The sequence below is a fragment of the Boleophthalmus pectinirostris genome, unplaced genomic scaffold (assembly GCF_026225935.1).
Source record: "Boleophthalmus pectinirostris isolate CB_2022bp ecotype Guang Dong unplaced genomic scaffold, ASM2622593v1 HiC_scaffold_1, whole genome shotgun sequence".
NCBI classification, from domain to species: Eukaryota; Metazoa; Chordata; class Actinopteri; order Gobiiformes; family Gobiidae; genus Boleophthalmus; species Boleophthalmus pectinirostris.
The window spans coordinates 29,922,009-29,936,828 of record NW_026570970.1 but is presented as its reverse complement, the minus strand read 5'-3'; the positions used below and the strand labels follow the sequence as shown (position 1 = coordinate 29,936,828).

Genomic DNA, 14,820 nt, shown 5'->3' with positions numbered 1-14,820 from the left:
AAGAGTGTTTCGCACAGATTTTGAGATCTAATAAAGCTTCATAGGTAGTGATTTTGATACAGTGATATGATTTGTCTTGAATTTTGTTCAACAGAAACAATTGGATCAGGGTTTTTTTCTGGCAGTTTTTAATTGTATATTTTCGTTTGCTCAAATTATGAACATGTTAAAACAAATCCCACAGCCTTATCAGCAGGTCTCATGCAGAAATAAAAAGTACTTTTATTTTTCAATCCTGTTAAAAATGTAGTAGAGCAGAAAGTACAGATATCTGCTCTCAAATGTAGTGAAGTAAAAATAAAAACAAGTATCCACTATAAAATATACTTAAGTAGATACAATTGTGCAGAACAATATTTATTGAAGTACAGTACTTTATACTACTTTTACTTCGTTACCTTTCACCACTGGATCCTATATAATACAAAATTGAGTATTGTGAGTTTTAAACCATGTTGTAATCTTATTACCTCCTCAAAAACATACCTGGAGTTGTGTTTTATTTCATTCACACATGTTTGACTAATCCTCCATTATTAGTCTGTCTACATCTTAAAATGCTTGGTTCCACCTTGTGATGTCATGAAGCAGTAGTTTTCAAGTTAACAGCTCCTTTTACCTTTTACTCAGTAGAGATTGCCAAATCCAGTTGTAAAATCATCCAAATGATTCTAGTGAAGGTGTATGGAGTTTAAAAACACATTGGAACACTTGTATTACCACATGACATCACAAGGTGGAACAGAAAAGAACTGCGTGAGATAAGAACTCATCCTAAATATGCAGGATTTGTGTGTTAAACATGTGCAAATGAAACAAAACACAACTCCAGGTATGTTTGCGACGAGGAAACATTATAACATAGTTCAGAAAATGGCATAATACTGGCCCTTTAAGTAGGAACACCCAAAACTAAACCAGGTCTGAACCACTTAACTGGTCTAAAATTGGATAACTCGATTTCCATCCCTGAGCTTGAAAGGTAGCTGCTCCTAACCACACAAACACACGTCCAGGGAAATAAAGTGAAAAGTTGAAAAAGTTCTGACACATTTTTGACAGAGTGGACGATTGAGGAGTGACCCAAAGCTCATGGTCCATCTGTCAGCATTATAGAAGCTTTTGGAAGCACGCTGCTGAGTTCAGATAGGATACATTTAAAATCACCAGCACTGCACAGACAGTTGCATTCAAGGACTAAAGCATCACTCAGAGGAATACAAGACGGAGGGGGTGGATCACAGTGGTATACGGACAAGGACCTGTACTACTTGAGTAATATATTTTGCAGTTTAACAGTTCTAAAAGTAACGGTTCCTCCCATTTCCTTCAGATATGTTTATTTTTTATCTAACTTTTGTGGCCTGTCCTTTGAAAATAGCACATTTCGTGTATAATTTAAGTTTTGTTTTTTTAATTCACTTCAAGTTGCATTGTGTAACTTTTCTGTGGAGAGTTCATTAAATTGTTTTCTCCATGGAGTTGCTATTGCTTTGTCTTGAATGTTGCAAAGTATGGTATTAAACCTTTTTATCTTCATGGAGACCAAACCAGACCAAGTTACTGGTTACAGCTCAAATTTGCCGTGCACAGTCAGAATTGTTTTTTGTAGGTATTTTTGAGTTATAAAACCACTTGCAATTGAATAAATGTAAGGTAGAGGTGTTTAATGTCGTACTGTGGAACATTCCAGCCAGAGCAGTGACATATCCATAGAAACAGCAGGTGATGGACACTCAACCAAAAAGTTACATAGTGCAGCTTTAACTTCAGATCTGATTTCCAGTTTCCCTTCCTTGAGTAGTTGTTTTACCAAATACTTTTACTTTTACTGTGTAGTTACCTTGATCACTACTTTGTACTTCTACTAGAATAATAATACAATAATAAAATAATAATTCATTTCAGAGAACAGTGCCTTTTATGATACTCACTAGGACACTTTACAAAGGCTTAAAAGACTAAATAAAAATTCAAGAGGTAACACATAAAATCTAAATGAGAAGTGAAATCAAAGTCCTGAACAGGTTTTGAAGTAACTTTACTCTTAAAATAGAAAAATGATGGCAGAGGCACTCTGATTTGCGGTGAATTTATTAAAAGTCACGCCAACGCGTTTCGACTACTTGGTCTTCATCAGGGCTAATTGAATCAACAGCAGGTGTGACCATTTATAAAGGGTTGCGAACCCAGAACACGTGATACTTTAAAAAAAAAAAAAAAAAAAAAAAAAAAAAAAAATATATATATATATATAATATATATATATATATATATATATAATATATATATATATATATATATATATATATAAAAAATGTGTTTCTCACCTTCCACGGTGGTAGGTCTCTCTCACCCTCATTGAGCTCGGGTCCTCTACCAGAGGCCTGGGAGCTTGAGAGTTCTGCGCAGTATCTTTGCTGTTCCCAGTACTGCACTTTTCTGGACTGAGATGTCCGTTGTTTTTCCCGGTATCTGTTGTAGCCACTCTTCCAGTTTGGGGGTTACAGCCCCGAGTGTCCGATCACCACAGGCACCACTGATGCCTTTACTTTCCAGGCTCTCTCCAGCTCTTCCTTGAGCCCCTGGTATTTCTCTAGCTTCTCGTGTTCCTTTTTCCTGATATTACCATCGCTTGGTATTGCGATGTCAACCACCACGGCTCTGCTCTGTTTCTTATCCACCACCACTATGTCTGGTTGGTTCGCCATCACCATTCTGTCAGTCTGTATCTGGAAGTCCCACAGGATCTTGGCTCGGTCATTCTCCACAACCTTTGGAGGTGTTTCCCACCTTGATCCTGGGGTTTCCAGCCCGTACTCTGCACAGATGTTTCTGTACACTATGCCCGCCACTTGGTTATGTCGCTCCATGTATGCTTTCCCTGCCAGCATCTTACACCCTGCAGTTATGTGCTGGACTGTCTCAGGAGCCTCTTTGCACAGTCTACACCGTGGGTCTTGTCTGGTGTGGTAGATCTGGGCCTCTATTGCTCGAGTGCCCAGGGCCTGCTCCTGAGCAGCCAGGATCAGTGCCTCTGTGCTGTCCTTCAGACCAGCCCTCTCAAGCCATTGGTAGGATTTCTTGATATCAGCCACTTCAGTTATGCTCCGGTGGTACGCCCCATGTAGGGGTTTGTCCTGCCATGATGGTCCCTCCAGCACCTCTTCCTCTGGACCCCACTGTCTGAGACATTCTCTGAGCACCTCATCTGCCGGGGCCTTGTCCTTGATGTACTCAAGGAGCTTGGATGTTTCATCCTGGACAGTGGTTCCCACACTCACTAGTCCTCAGCCCCCTTCCTTCCGGCCTGCGTACAGTCTCAGGGTGCTGGATTTGGGATGGAACCCTCCATGCATGGTCAGGAGCTTTCGTGTCTTAACATCTGTGGTCTGTATCTCCTCCTTTGGCCAGCTTACAATCCCTGCAGGGTATCTGATCACTGGCAGGGCGTAGCTGTTGATTGCCTGCACCTTGTTCTTGCCATTGAGCTGGCTTCTAAGGACTTGCCTCACTCTTTGCAGGTATTTGGCCGTAGCCACTTTCCTTGTTGCCTCTTCGAGGTTGCCACTTGCTTGTGGGATACCAAGGTACTTGTAACTGTCCTCAACGTCTGCTATTGTTCCCTCTGGGAGTGACACCCCTCTGTGTGGACTACCTTCCCTCTCTTTGTCACCATCCTGCTACATTTCTCAAGCCCGAATGACATCCCGATGTCTGTACTGTAGATCCTTGTGGTGTGGATCAGTGAGTCGATGTCTCGCTCACTCTTAGCGTACAGCTTGATGTCATCCATGTAGAGGAGGTGACTGATGGTGGCCCCGTTTCTGAGTCGGTATCCATAGCCAGTGCGGTCGATTATTTGGCTGGTGGGGACAGTGAGTCTCCTTGGTATATGCCACATTTGATGGACACATGTGCAAGTGGCTTCCCCTTGGCTTCAAGGGTGGTTTTCCACAACCGCATCGATTTCGCAATGAACGCCCTTAGAGTCCTGTTGATATTGTACAGCTTCAAGCACTCAGTGATCCATGTGTGTGGCATTGAGTCATAGGCTTTCTTGTAATCAATCCAGGCAGTGCACAGGTTGGTCTTACGGGTTCTGCAGTCGCGGTCAACCAGGAGTTGGTGTTTGGCTCCCCTGGTGTTTTTGCCGATACCCTTCTGTGCTGCACTCATGTATTGATTCATGTGCCCACTTATCTTAGCCGCAATGATGCCTGACATGAGCTTCCATGTTGTGGAGAGACAGGTTATTGGCCGATAGTTGGATGGACTGCACCCTTTGAAGGATCCTTTAGGATCAGGATCGTACGCCCTTGGGTTAACCATTCAGGGTGAGTCTTTTCATACCTGAGACTCTTCCCTGGATGTCTGCCACTGTGATGGTGACTGGATTCTGTTCAGGGAGGTTGCTGTGGTCTTCTCTCAGATCCACCAGCCACTGTGCATCGGTGTTATGTGATGCCTCCCTTTCCCATATGCCTTTCCAGTACCTCTCAGTCTCCAGTATTACCCTGCCACTGAGCGTACACTTTCGCCGGTTGTGTTGCGAACAGCCGGTTTATTCGTCTGGCCTCGTTATCTCGTGTGTACCTCTTTAGGCGGCTGGCCAAGGCTTGGAGCCTTTGTTTGGCAGTTTCGAGTGCTTCAGGTATGGGCAACTGGTTGTACCTCTTGGGCACTTGCTTTTTCATTGCACCTTTCTGGGCCTCTGACAGTTGGCTCACTTCTCTCCGCACCTCCTTGATTTTAGCCTCTAACCGTCTTTGCCATGGTGGGTATTGTATCGCATGGCTCCCATGGTTGCTCTTATAGCCCAACACATCTAGGATCACTGCTGCTGAAGTGTATATCAGCTCATTGGTTTCAGTGATTGTTGTGGTAGGGATCACTGTCAGTGCTGCATTCACATCGTCTAGGAGACTTTCAGATGGTACTTCACTTAGCCTCTGTAACCGGCATCGGGGTTGCCTTGTGTTCATTCGGGCCATGATCTTATCTTTCAGGTCAGTCGCTGCCTCGCTCAGCAGCAATCTCTGTTTGGGGAGTTGGTGTCAACTCCCCTCTGACCTGGCACACTGGTTCCCCCTTGCCGTGGCATTTGTGTTGTACCTCATCAATCTCTAGTTGTGATAGCAGTTGCCGTTTGTGGATGGTTTAAGTCATGATATAATGTTGTTACCTCATCATAAACGTGTTTGAATAACCCGTTATTATTAGTCTGTCTATAGCTCCAAAGCTTAAAATGCTCTTTTCCACTTTGTGATGTCAAGAAGTGATTTAAATTGTTTTAAAGTTAACAGCTCCCTTTTACCTAGAGAATGGATTGGACAGGACTGAACCAGGTCTAAACTAGGTCTGAACGAGGACTGAACCAAGATTAAACCAGGACTGAACCAGGTCTAAACTAGGACTGAACCAAGACTAAACCAGGTCTAAACAAGGACTGAAACAGGACTGAACCAGGTCTAAACAAGGACTGAACCAAGACTAAACTAGGTCTAAACAAGGACTGATCCAAGACTAAACCAGGACTGAACCAGGAAAGAACCAGGTGTAAACAAAGACTGAAACAGGACTGAACTAGGTCTAAACAAGGACTGAACCATAACAAAACACAACTCCAGATATGTTTGTAAACCCGCATTAAAACACAGATCAGAAAATAGCGTATTATGGGCCGTTTAACATCAAATTTATAGCTTATTGGGTCAAAACGTATTTATGCTTCCATCAGACATTTTAGCAAACTTGTTACACAACTCAAAATGTCCATTGAAAGTTTGTAGCTACTATAGAAGTTGCTGTTTGTAATTGCTTTGTAACTCCATAGTGAATCTATCTTGTTCTTTATATAGGTCATGAACAGTAGTAACTTAGTGCCAGCAGTGAAAAACATGTCTATAAATTAAGAGTCAGACTTTATGAGACAGATGCATTATGGGTAAGCAAGGGGCTGGTGTTTGTATATGTACCCCCCGGAGGCTCCCCACTGTCACACGTTCATCAGCGCGGGACAATAAAGTTTTATTGAACCAGAGCCCCAGTCTGTGTTTGTCTGGCTGTCTGCACCACACAGCACTGCAGGAGGCTTCTACCGCTATGAGAAACGGAAGCAGGTCTAACACAGGTCTAAACTAGGTCTGAACCAGGGCTAAACTAGGACTGAACCAGGTTTGAACTAGGACTGAACCAGGCCTAAACTAGGTCTGAACCAGGGCTGGACCAAGTCTGAACCAGGTCTGAACCAGGTGTAAACAAGGTCTGCATTAGGGCTAAACCAGGTCTAAACCAGGTCTGAACTGGGTCTGAACCAGAGCTAAACTAGGTCTAAACTAGGTCTGAACCGGGTCTGGACTAGGTCTGAACCAGCTCTAAATCAGATCTGAACCAGGTCTGAACCACATCTACACTGGGTCTAAACCAGGTATAAGCCAGGTCTAAACTAGGAGTGAACTGGGTCTGAACCAGGTGTAAAAGAGGACTGAACCAAGTCTAAACAAGGTTTAAAGTTAGGTCTGAACCAAGCCTAAACTTGGAAGTAAAACAACAGGTCCAAACCTGGTCTAAACTAGGCCCAAATCAGGACCAAACCATGTCTAAACCAGGCCTAAAAGAGGACTGAACCAAACTAAAAATACTAGGACTGAACCAGGTCTAAACCAGATCTAATCTAGAACCAAATCAGGGCCAAACTAGATCCAAACTAGGTCCAAAAGAGGACTGAACCAGGTCTAAACTAGGACTGAACCAGGTCCAAACCAGATCTAAACTTGGATTTAACAGGTCTAGTCTTTGCATTATGCTTAGAAGAATCAGTAAAAACAAAGCAGAACCAGGACTGAATCAGGTCTAAACCAGGTCTAGACCAGGACTTATCAGTGCAGAAGGCTTCTCTGTGTGTAGCCAGGGGAATTTAACCCTCACACTGAACCAGGACTAAACTACTGAACCAGGTTGAAACCAAGACTATCTTGTTCAAAGCAGAGCACAGCCTGGTTTTTCATTCACTCACACTACATTAAAGTAGGGTGAAGTGTTTTTGCCCAAGGGCACAAGACCAATATGCACTATAATGAAACTGTCAATCTTCGGATTTCTGAGTTAGCGCTATTAAAGGCTTTGTCGAGCACAAATATACCTTTTCTCATTTCCTCAAATCAAGGTCCAAAACTGACCAAATCATACTGTGGAACGTTTCAGGCAGTGCATGACCATGGAGACAAGCAAGTGCAGACAAAGTTACACAGCGCACCTTTAAGCACTGCAGAGATACAGGATGTGATGTGATCTAAACCCAGACAGTGTTCTCTCCTCTCCACTTGTTGTCAGTCTGATCCCTGTGTGACATTACAGATTATGGACTGCTTTTGTTTGACTCACTGCTTCCCGCTGCTCTGAGCTCAAATCTGGGCTTAGCTCCTCACAAAATCCCCTTTCCTGGGGTCGTTCTCAGGGCTGTGTGCAAACTCCAACTCAAACTGCACTTTTACTGCTGCATACAATCTACTACTACTTTTTAAATATTCAACTTCCAGTCTTTAGTCTTTAGTCTTTGAGTAACTTTGACACAACATTCCAACGTAATAAGTTGTTTAAAGCCACAGTATGCTAGTCTGATTCATCAGCCTGGTTTCACTTCGTGGAAACCGTCTGACCTCGCAGCATTAGGATTCGTTTGTTTGACAGTAAGTGGGTACTTTTTTTATTTAACCAATCGCTGCTATTTGGTTGTGACGTATGTAATGCGCCAAATCCCGTAGGAAGAAGGGTAATAACGTCTTTCCCCTTGACAAAATTCACCAAACATTCTCTTTGTTCCGGCTGTAAATTCTCGATCTCTATAATTGTTGCTAACATAGAATCTCTGGCTTTGTCTACATCCATCTCGACCACTTTGTTTACTGCTGTGCTGTACCACAAAAGGGACTCAGACAGGTGCTTGAGTTTGACGTCATGGCTTCACAGCTCTTCACAGATTGGCCGCTGCACGGTCTACAACTTCCGGGGTTCTTGCAAACCGTCTAGTGTATTCCGATTCCTGACCTAGTCGCTGGAGAGAAATGAAACCGAGCATGGGCACTATTTATATATTGTGCGTGACCAGAAATGTGTGAACTGAATTGCCCTTTGGGATTAATAAAGTTGTTGATTGATTGATTGATTGATTGACGCTAGGTGGGGCTAGCCTGGATAACAGTATGCAGCTTTATAGAAAAAAAAAGACTAAAATCAAAGGATATTATATTGATTTTGGTTGTGTTTACTGCACTGAAAAACACACATTCTGACTCTGAGCGGGCTTGCATCTCCACAAACCTGACTCTTATTGGCCTGGACAAAATGGAAATGTCATTCTTTTAGCTGTAATTTTCCACAGTATAAGAACATTCTCTCCATGGAGGTTTTTATGCCAAATGTGGTGAAAAAACTTAAGGAGATATCAGCCCAAACCCTCAAGCAGAGTCAGACAAGATGGCAGCACCACTGACATTTGCGGCGATCTCTACTATTTTGTACAAACGCACAAATGACAAGCAAACGTATCCAATTTAATTCTTTCCTCAGTACAATTGTCTCTCATGACCACTGAGCAGTAAAGGCTATGAAATCCTTTTTACAAAAACAATGTAGTTACCTAATCGTTCGTGAGCACCTCTCAAAGTGAACAGCCCTCATATGGCCGAGCTGATTGAGTTAGCAGACAGCCTGTTAGCCTAAAGCACTAATATTAAACACAGCTCAGCGTCGGAAACCAGTAGCAGGCCTGAGCTGCTCTCTTTGGTTACCGTGGAAACCAGACCGACCTATTTGTCCCAATTTGTTCAGATCCAAAACACCTGACCTAAGGCTACGTCCAGAATAGCGTCTCAGCACAGTGTGTAATTAGAGTTCATGACTATTGATTATGTTTGAAGTTCTTAAAGCCCCACTGTGTAACTTTTTAAGCAAATGTAGGCCTTCTTTTGCTTGTTGTCATGGACATGTAGTTCCTATAGCTTTAATATTCCAAAGTAGGGCATAAAACAGATCTATCTCCATGGATAAGGCTCCAAAGTGTGGTTTTGAACTTTTTCATACAATCAGGTGTCATGTCATCTCTAGAATGTTGCATTGTGTTGCTTTAAATAAAGATCTTATATTTCGGCAAAGTGACTCTTGTGAGCTTTAGGTCATGTTCAGATGTTGTTACCTCCTCAAAAACAGACCTGGAGTTGTGTTTTGTTTCATTCACACTTTTTTGAGTAACATTAGTCAAAGGTCAAAATGTTTTCTAGTGAAGATGTATGGAGTTTAAAAACACAGTGGAGAATGCCCTGTATTACCACATGACATCATAAGGTGGACCAGAGTGTTTTCTGTTTGGGAGAAGAACTCAATCTAAATATGCAGGGTTTGTGTGTTAAACGTGGGAATGAAACAAAAACACAACTCCAGGTCTGTTTTTGATGAGGAAACAACATTATAACACAGATTAGAAAATATAAGCACTCTTTAACTTTGTAACTTTCTATTTATTAACAAAAAAAAAACATAAAATAACATACAAATGATGAAAATATCCATTATATATAGTCAAAAAGACTTGAAAATAGCCAAAACTACTTGACCTGAAAGAGCTGTCTGGTTAACTGCTTTTATAAACATTTTAGTTATTTATTAGTTTAATTAGATTAATTTCAAAATGTCTACTTCTACAATTGTTACTATTTGTATTTCTGCAATTCCTACATCATACCAAATGTGTTTCAATATTTTAAAGGGCCCATATAAGATTATTTTTTGACACATGTTATAATGTTGTTTCCTCATGAAAACAGACCTGGAGTTGTTTTGTTTCATTCACATGTTTAACACTCAAATCCTGTGTATTTAGGCTGAGTTCTTCTGTTCCACCTTGTGATGTCATGTGGTAATACAGGAGGTGCTCCACTGTGTTTTTAACCTTCATAGACCTTCACTAGAATCATCTGGATAATTTCAGCCCTGGAATTAACAATCTCTACTGAAAAAAAGGTAAAAGGTAGCTGTTAACTTGAAAACTACCATTTCATGACATCACAGGGTGGAACGGATCATTTGGAGCTTTGGAGATGTAGACAGACTAATAATAAAGGGTTACTCAAACATGTGTGAATGAATCAAAACACAACCATGGGTATGTTTTTGATGAGGTAACAACATTATAACATGGCTTAAAGCTCACAGGAATTCATTTTGTGTAACTTTTTTGGATTATCTTCTTTTTTATTTTCGCGCATTTCTCGAGTAAAAGCATTGTCCCCTCCCTCCTCTGATGTGAGCTCATTGTATGGCTGCCTTATGGGGACCTCTGGGTGTAAAAGGCAGGTTTTCGGGGTCCCCCTCTCTCCCCCGAACTAAAGCTGCTTTAAATACGCCCGTAGCCCCGCCCACTTCGGCCCATTGAAATCTTTGGCGGTTTGTTTACGAGACACGGTCCTTTCTTTTGTCCCTCCCCATGACGATCTCTATAGCCAAAAAAAAGAGACTCACCCCTCCTCCCCTCTCTTTCTCCCTTCCCCTTTTCTCTCTCTCTCCTCCAGATTTGAAAAGAAGACCCCCACTCCGAACGCAGTACCTCATACGCCAGTGATGCTAAGCTGGTGAGTACTACGAATACTTTTACTACCGCTTTCTGGATTGTATGTTTTTGTGCGATTTGAAAGTTTTCTTGGATAGCTGGATGCCGCCTTCTTATTTTGGGTGAGTGCTTGACTTTTTGCTCTGTTGAAATGCCAAAGTTTGAATCTGAAATTGGGTTTTCTGACAGTAATTCTCTGCTTCGTCTCTGCTTTTAAGTTCACGCCAAGTTTTCAGAGCGAAGTTGCTGTTGACGCCAAATTTAGAATAATGGTTTTAATCCTGGTTAAGAAGACGTGTTTTGTATGATTGGTCTTTTGGTGTTTCTTATTTCTAGTTCATAGATGCTTGTATAGGAATAAGAACCTGCTAGAATTTTGTTTTCAATAGCACAATTTCATATTTTTTCATGATAATAAATCCACATTTTGACATTGTTTTTAGTAGGGATTTTGGCGAGCTTTGAGGTGATGACAGCTTGTTTCCCGTATTAGTTATAAGGTTATAATCTTGAATGAAAATATTACTGGTCAAATATTTTGGGTAGTTTATGTAGTATTTTTTGATAGTATCGTGATAGTATCTATATATCGTCAGTGGTGGACAGTACTACAGTAAAAGTACAATACATAAGTACAAATTTTAAGTATCTGCACATTTTACAGTGGATACTATTTACTTTTACTTCACTACATTTGAGAACTTGTATCTGTACTTTCTACTCCACTACATTATAGATCTGGACTGAAAAGTAAATAGTTATTTTCTTATTATGTATAGTAGTTTTCATCCCAACTACAACCAAATACTCAACATACTCTGCAAAATACTTTTACTTTTTACTCTTTAAGAACATTTTTAAACAAGTATTTTACTAATGCAACTTTTTTACCTCTGTATCTGCACTTACTTTAGTAACAAAACTGAGTACTTCATCCACCACTGCATATCGTGAGCCAGTGATACAGTATTGGTATCATTGGTTGCTTTATCGATATACATGAGTATTTTTTAGTACAGATTCATGATAAAAGGTTACTCAAACATGTATGAATGAAACAAAACACAACTCAGGGTATGTTTTTGATGAGGTAACAGTATTATAACAAGGCTTAAAGCTCACAGTGGTCAGTTTTGCAAAATATATGACATTCAGTTTTATAATATGAGGTCCACTTTTTCTATTTCTAAAAGTAATGTTTGTGACACAGTTATTTATTTGTATCGTTTTTTTCTCTATATAGTGGAGTGAAATATTGCAAAAACAGATTTTATAGGGTCAGTATGAGACCACTGTCAACATCTAATTATAAAGCGAACCTGGAAGTGTGCTGTTGGCATGCTGATGTTTGATAGCATTGGTGATGGTTTCTAAAAATGGTGAAACATGTTTATGGTGAATAATTAGGACGAGGTGTTTCTTAGAACCACTGCAACCTGTCTTTTTCCCATTGTAAAAATTGAGGTACTGTACAGAGCCTTCAAGTTTTTCAGTTTTCAGTCAGTCTCTTCTCTATAATCTCGACATCCATACCTGTCTCTAGATCACATTTTGAGAATTGCAGCAGTTTTGACAGTGATTTTTAAAAGCTACATTTGATAATAAAACAAGTTAATAAAAATGTAATGTGCAAACAGTAAAAAAAACTTACAACCAAAGTTTAAATATGCAAAGTATGTTATATAGGTTTAAAGGTGCATCATATATATCTGATTTCTTTTTTCCAAATCCAAAAGTTATTCTAAAAATCCACTGATTAACAGACACATGATGTTAGGTGTTTTGGACGATCAGATTTCTTGTAACACACACTTCAAATCAGATGTAATTATTGGCAGTTGTGGAAAGTAACAAGGACAAAAGTAAAAGTACTCAATACAATACAATACAATACAATAACACAAATACAAACACATACTTTTACTTCACTACTCTTTGGAACGGGTATCTGTTCTTTCTACTTCACTATGTGTTTTAACTTGACTGAAAAGTAAAAAGTACTTTATATGTGATTTGAGTGGTTGCTTTAGCACGTTCATGACATCCTAACTAAAGGTTCTGAGTTAAAGTCCGGCTTTGTGCAAACAAAAATATATATATACATGAAACTCCACAATACAATTAAGAAATACTGCAGTTCTTATCAATATCACTACATTTAACACATTTAACTTCTCATAATCTGTGTGGATACTTTTACTCTTTACTCTAAAAGTACATTTTTAAATGGGTACTTCAGTTCTTTTAATTAAGTAGATTTGTATTTATAAATCTTTTACTTTTACTTGAATAATTTTTTGTCCCTGTATCTGTTCTTTTACTTAAAGGTGCATTGTTACTTTTGTAGTGGAGGGTCTGTCAAATCATTTTCTCCATGGAGATGTTATTGCTTTGTCTGGAATGTTTCACAGTATGATATAAACCCTTTCTATCTTCATGGAGATCAAACCAGACCAAGTTACAGGTCAGATCTGTGGAGAGGCGACCCTGCTCACAGTCAGAATGTTTTTTCTAGGTATTTTTGAGCTATAAAACCACCAGTAAGTAAATAAATGTAAGGTAGAGCTGTGGAACATTTGAGACAAAGCAATCGTATATCCATAGAAATAAGCAAAAATTGAGTATTTCATCCATCACTGATTCTAGTTCTCTGATGTGTATTAGTCTTGTAAATGAGCTATGGACTTGAGTATAACATAGTGATTCACATGAAACCTTATGACTCTGTCTTCCTATGACCAGAGGCAGGGCTTTTCCACTCACCGCCATCTGACACACTGTAATTAGAGCTTCCTCCATTACAAAAGCTCACACTTGTGGATTGTCTTTTCATCGCTTTGAGGGCCATTTTCAATTACAAGAAGCACCACTGATGTCAACAGAGATGTGAATGAATTGTCTGTAGAAGATTATATTACTGAAGTTGTTGTTAGCTGTAAAATAGCTGGAAAAAATCTATTAAATGGTCCATTTTACGCAATTTTTCTGATCTCTGTTAAAATGTTGTTTCCTCATCACAAACAAATCTGGAGTTATACCTTGTGATGTCATGTGGTAATACAGGAAGTGCTCCACTGTGTATTTAAACTCCATACACCTTCACTACAATCATTTGGATGAGTTTAGCCCTGGAATTGAGAATAATAATAATTGAGGTAAAAGGTAGCTGTTAACATGAAAACATCCGCTTCATGACATCACAAGGTGGAACAGAGCATTTTGAGCTTTGGAGATGTAGATAGACTAATAATAAAGGATTATTCAGACATGTGAGAATGAAACAAAACACAACTCCAGGTATGTTTTTGAAGAGGAAACAACATTATAACATGGCTTAAAGCTCAGAAGAGTCAGTTTAATATAGGACTCAGAATCCATAATACTTGTCCTTAATAAAGATATTTAAATCATATTTTAACACAATAGTGATTTATTCATTGTATAATTGCTAGGAAAATATTTTAAAGGTACCTTGTGTAACTTTTTCTTGTCATAGAGTTGTCATTTTTTGCGTAGAATGTTCCACAGTATGGACTTAAACTTATCTTACACTTGCATCTCTGTAATTGAGTAGATGGAAGGTAGATAAGTGTGATTCCATACTGTGGAATATTCCAAGCAGTAACATCTCCATGGAGACCAGCAGGGGGCAAACTCCCTTTCAAAAACTTACACAGTGAACCTTTCAAAAGTTAAGATATTACATTTTCAACAGCACCACTCTTAGATATTAAAACCATTCATGTGAAGTGGAAATTGCTTTGTGAGTCTCAGCATACTCCAAATGTCTCAGATGGTTTAAAATGACATGTTTTTTTATGTTTTGTTTGGTTTTATGAAATGTCTTACAAGATTATAGTCAAAGTAACCTCATATTTGGTTTTGATTAGCTCTGTGATTAGCGGTGATTGTTTCGTGCATTGTGCAACTTTTAGGTTGGGGGTCTGTCACCTTCTTGTTGCTATGGTTATGTCATTGCTCTGCTTCAGATGTTCCACAGTATGACATTAAACAGCTCTACCTTACTTTTTTTTCAATTACAGGTGGTTTTATGACTCCAAAACACTTATAAAAACAACCATTCTGACTGTGAACGGGATCACCTGTCCACAGATCTGACCTGTTACTTGGTTTGGTCTCAATGAAGATAGAAAGGTTTAAAACCATACTGTGAAACATTCCAGACAAAGCAATAACATCTCCATGGAAAAAGC

The 14,820-nt window shown here is 39.7% G+C and overlaps 1 protein-coding gene across 1 annotated transcript in view; it reads left to right on the top strand.

Moving 5' to 3' along the window:
* Positions 1 to 14,820, top strand: part of sema5ba (sema domain, seven thrombospondin repeats (type 1 and type 1-like), transmembrane domain (TM) and short cytoplasmic domain, (semaphorin) 5Ba) — a 492,613-nt gene that overhangs the window by 86,902 nt on the left and 390,891 nt on the right. The window contains exon 2 of the mRNA XM_055149649.1: positions 10,569 to 10,628. The gene's annotated coding sequence lies outside the window, so the exon portion shown is untranslated. The remainder of the gene's footprint in view (positions 1 to 10,568; positions 10,629 to 14,820) is intronic.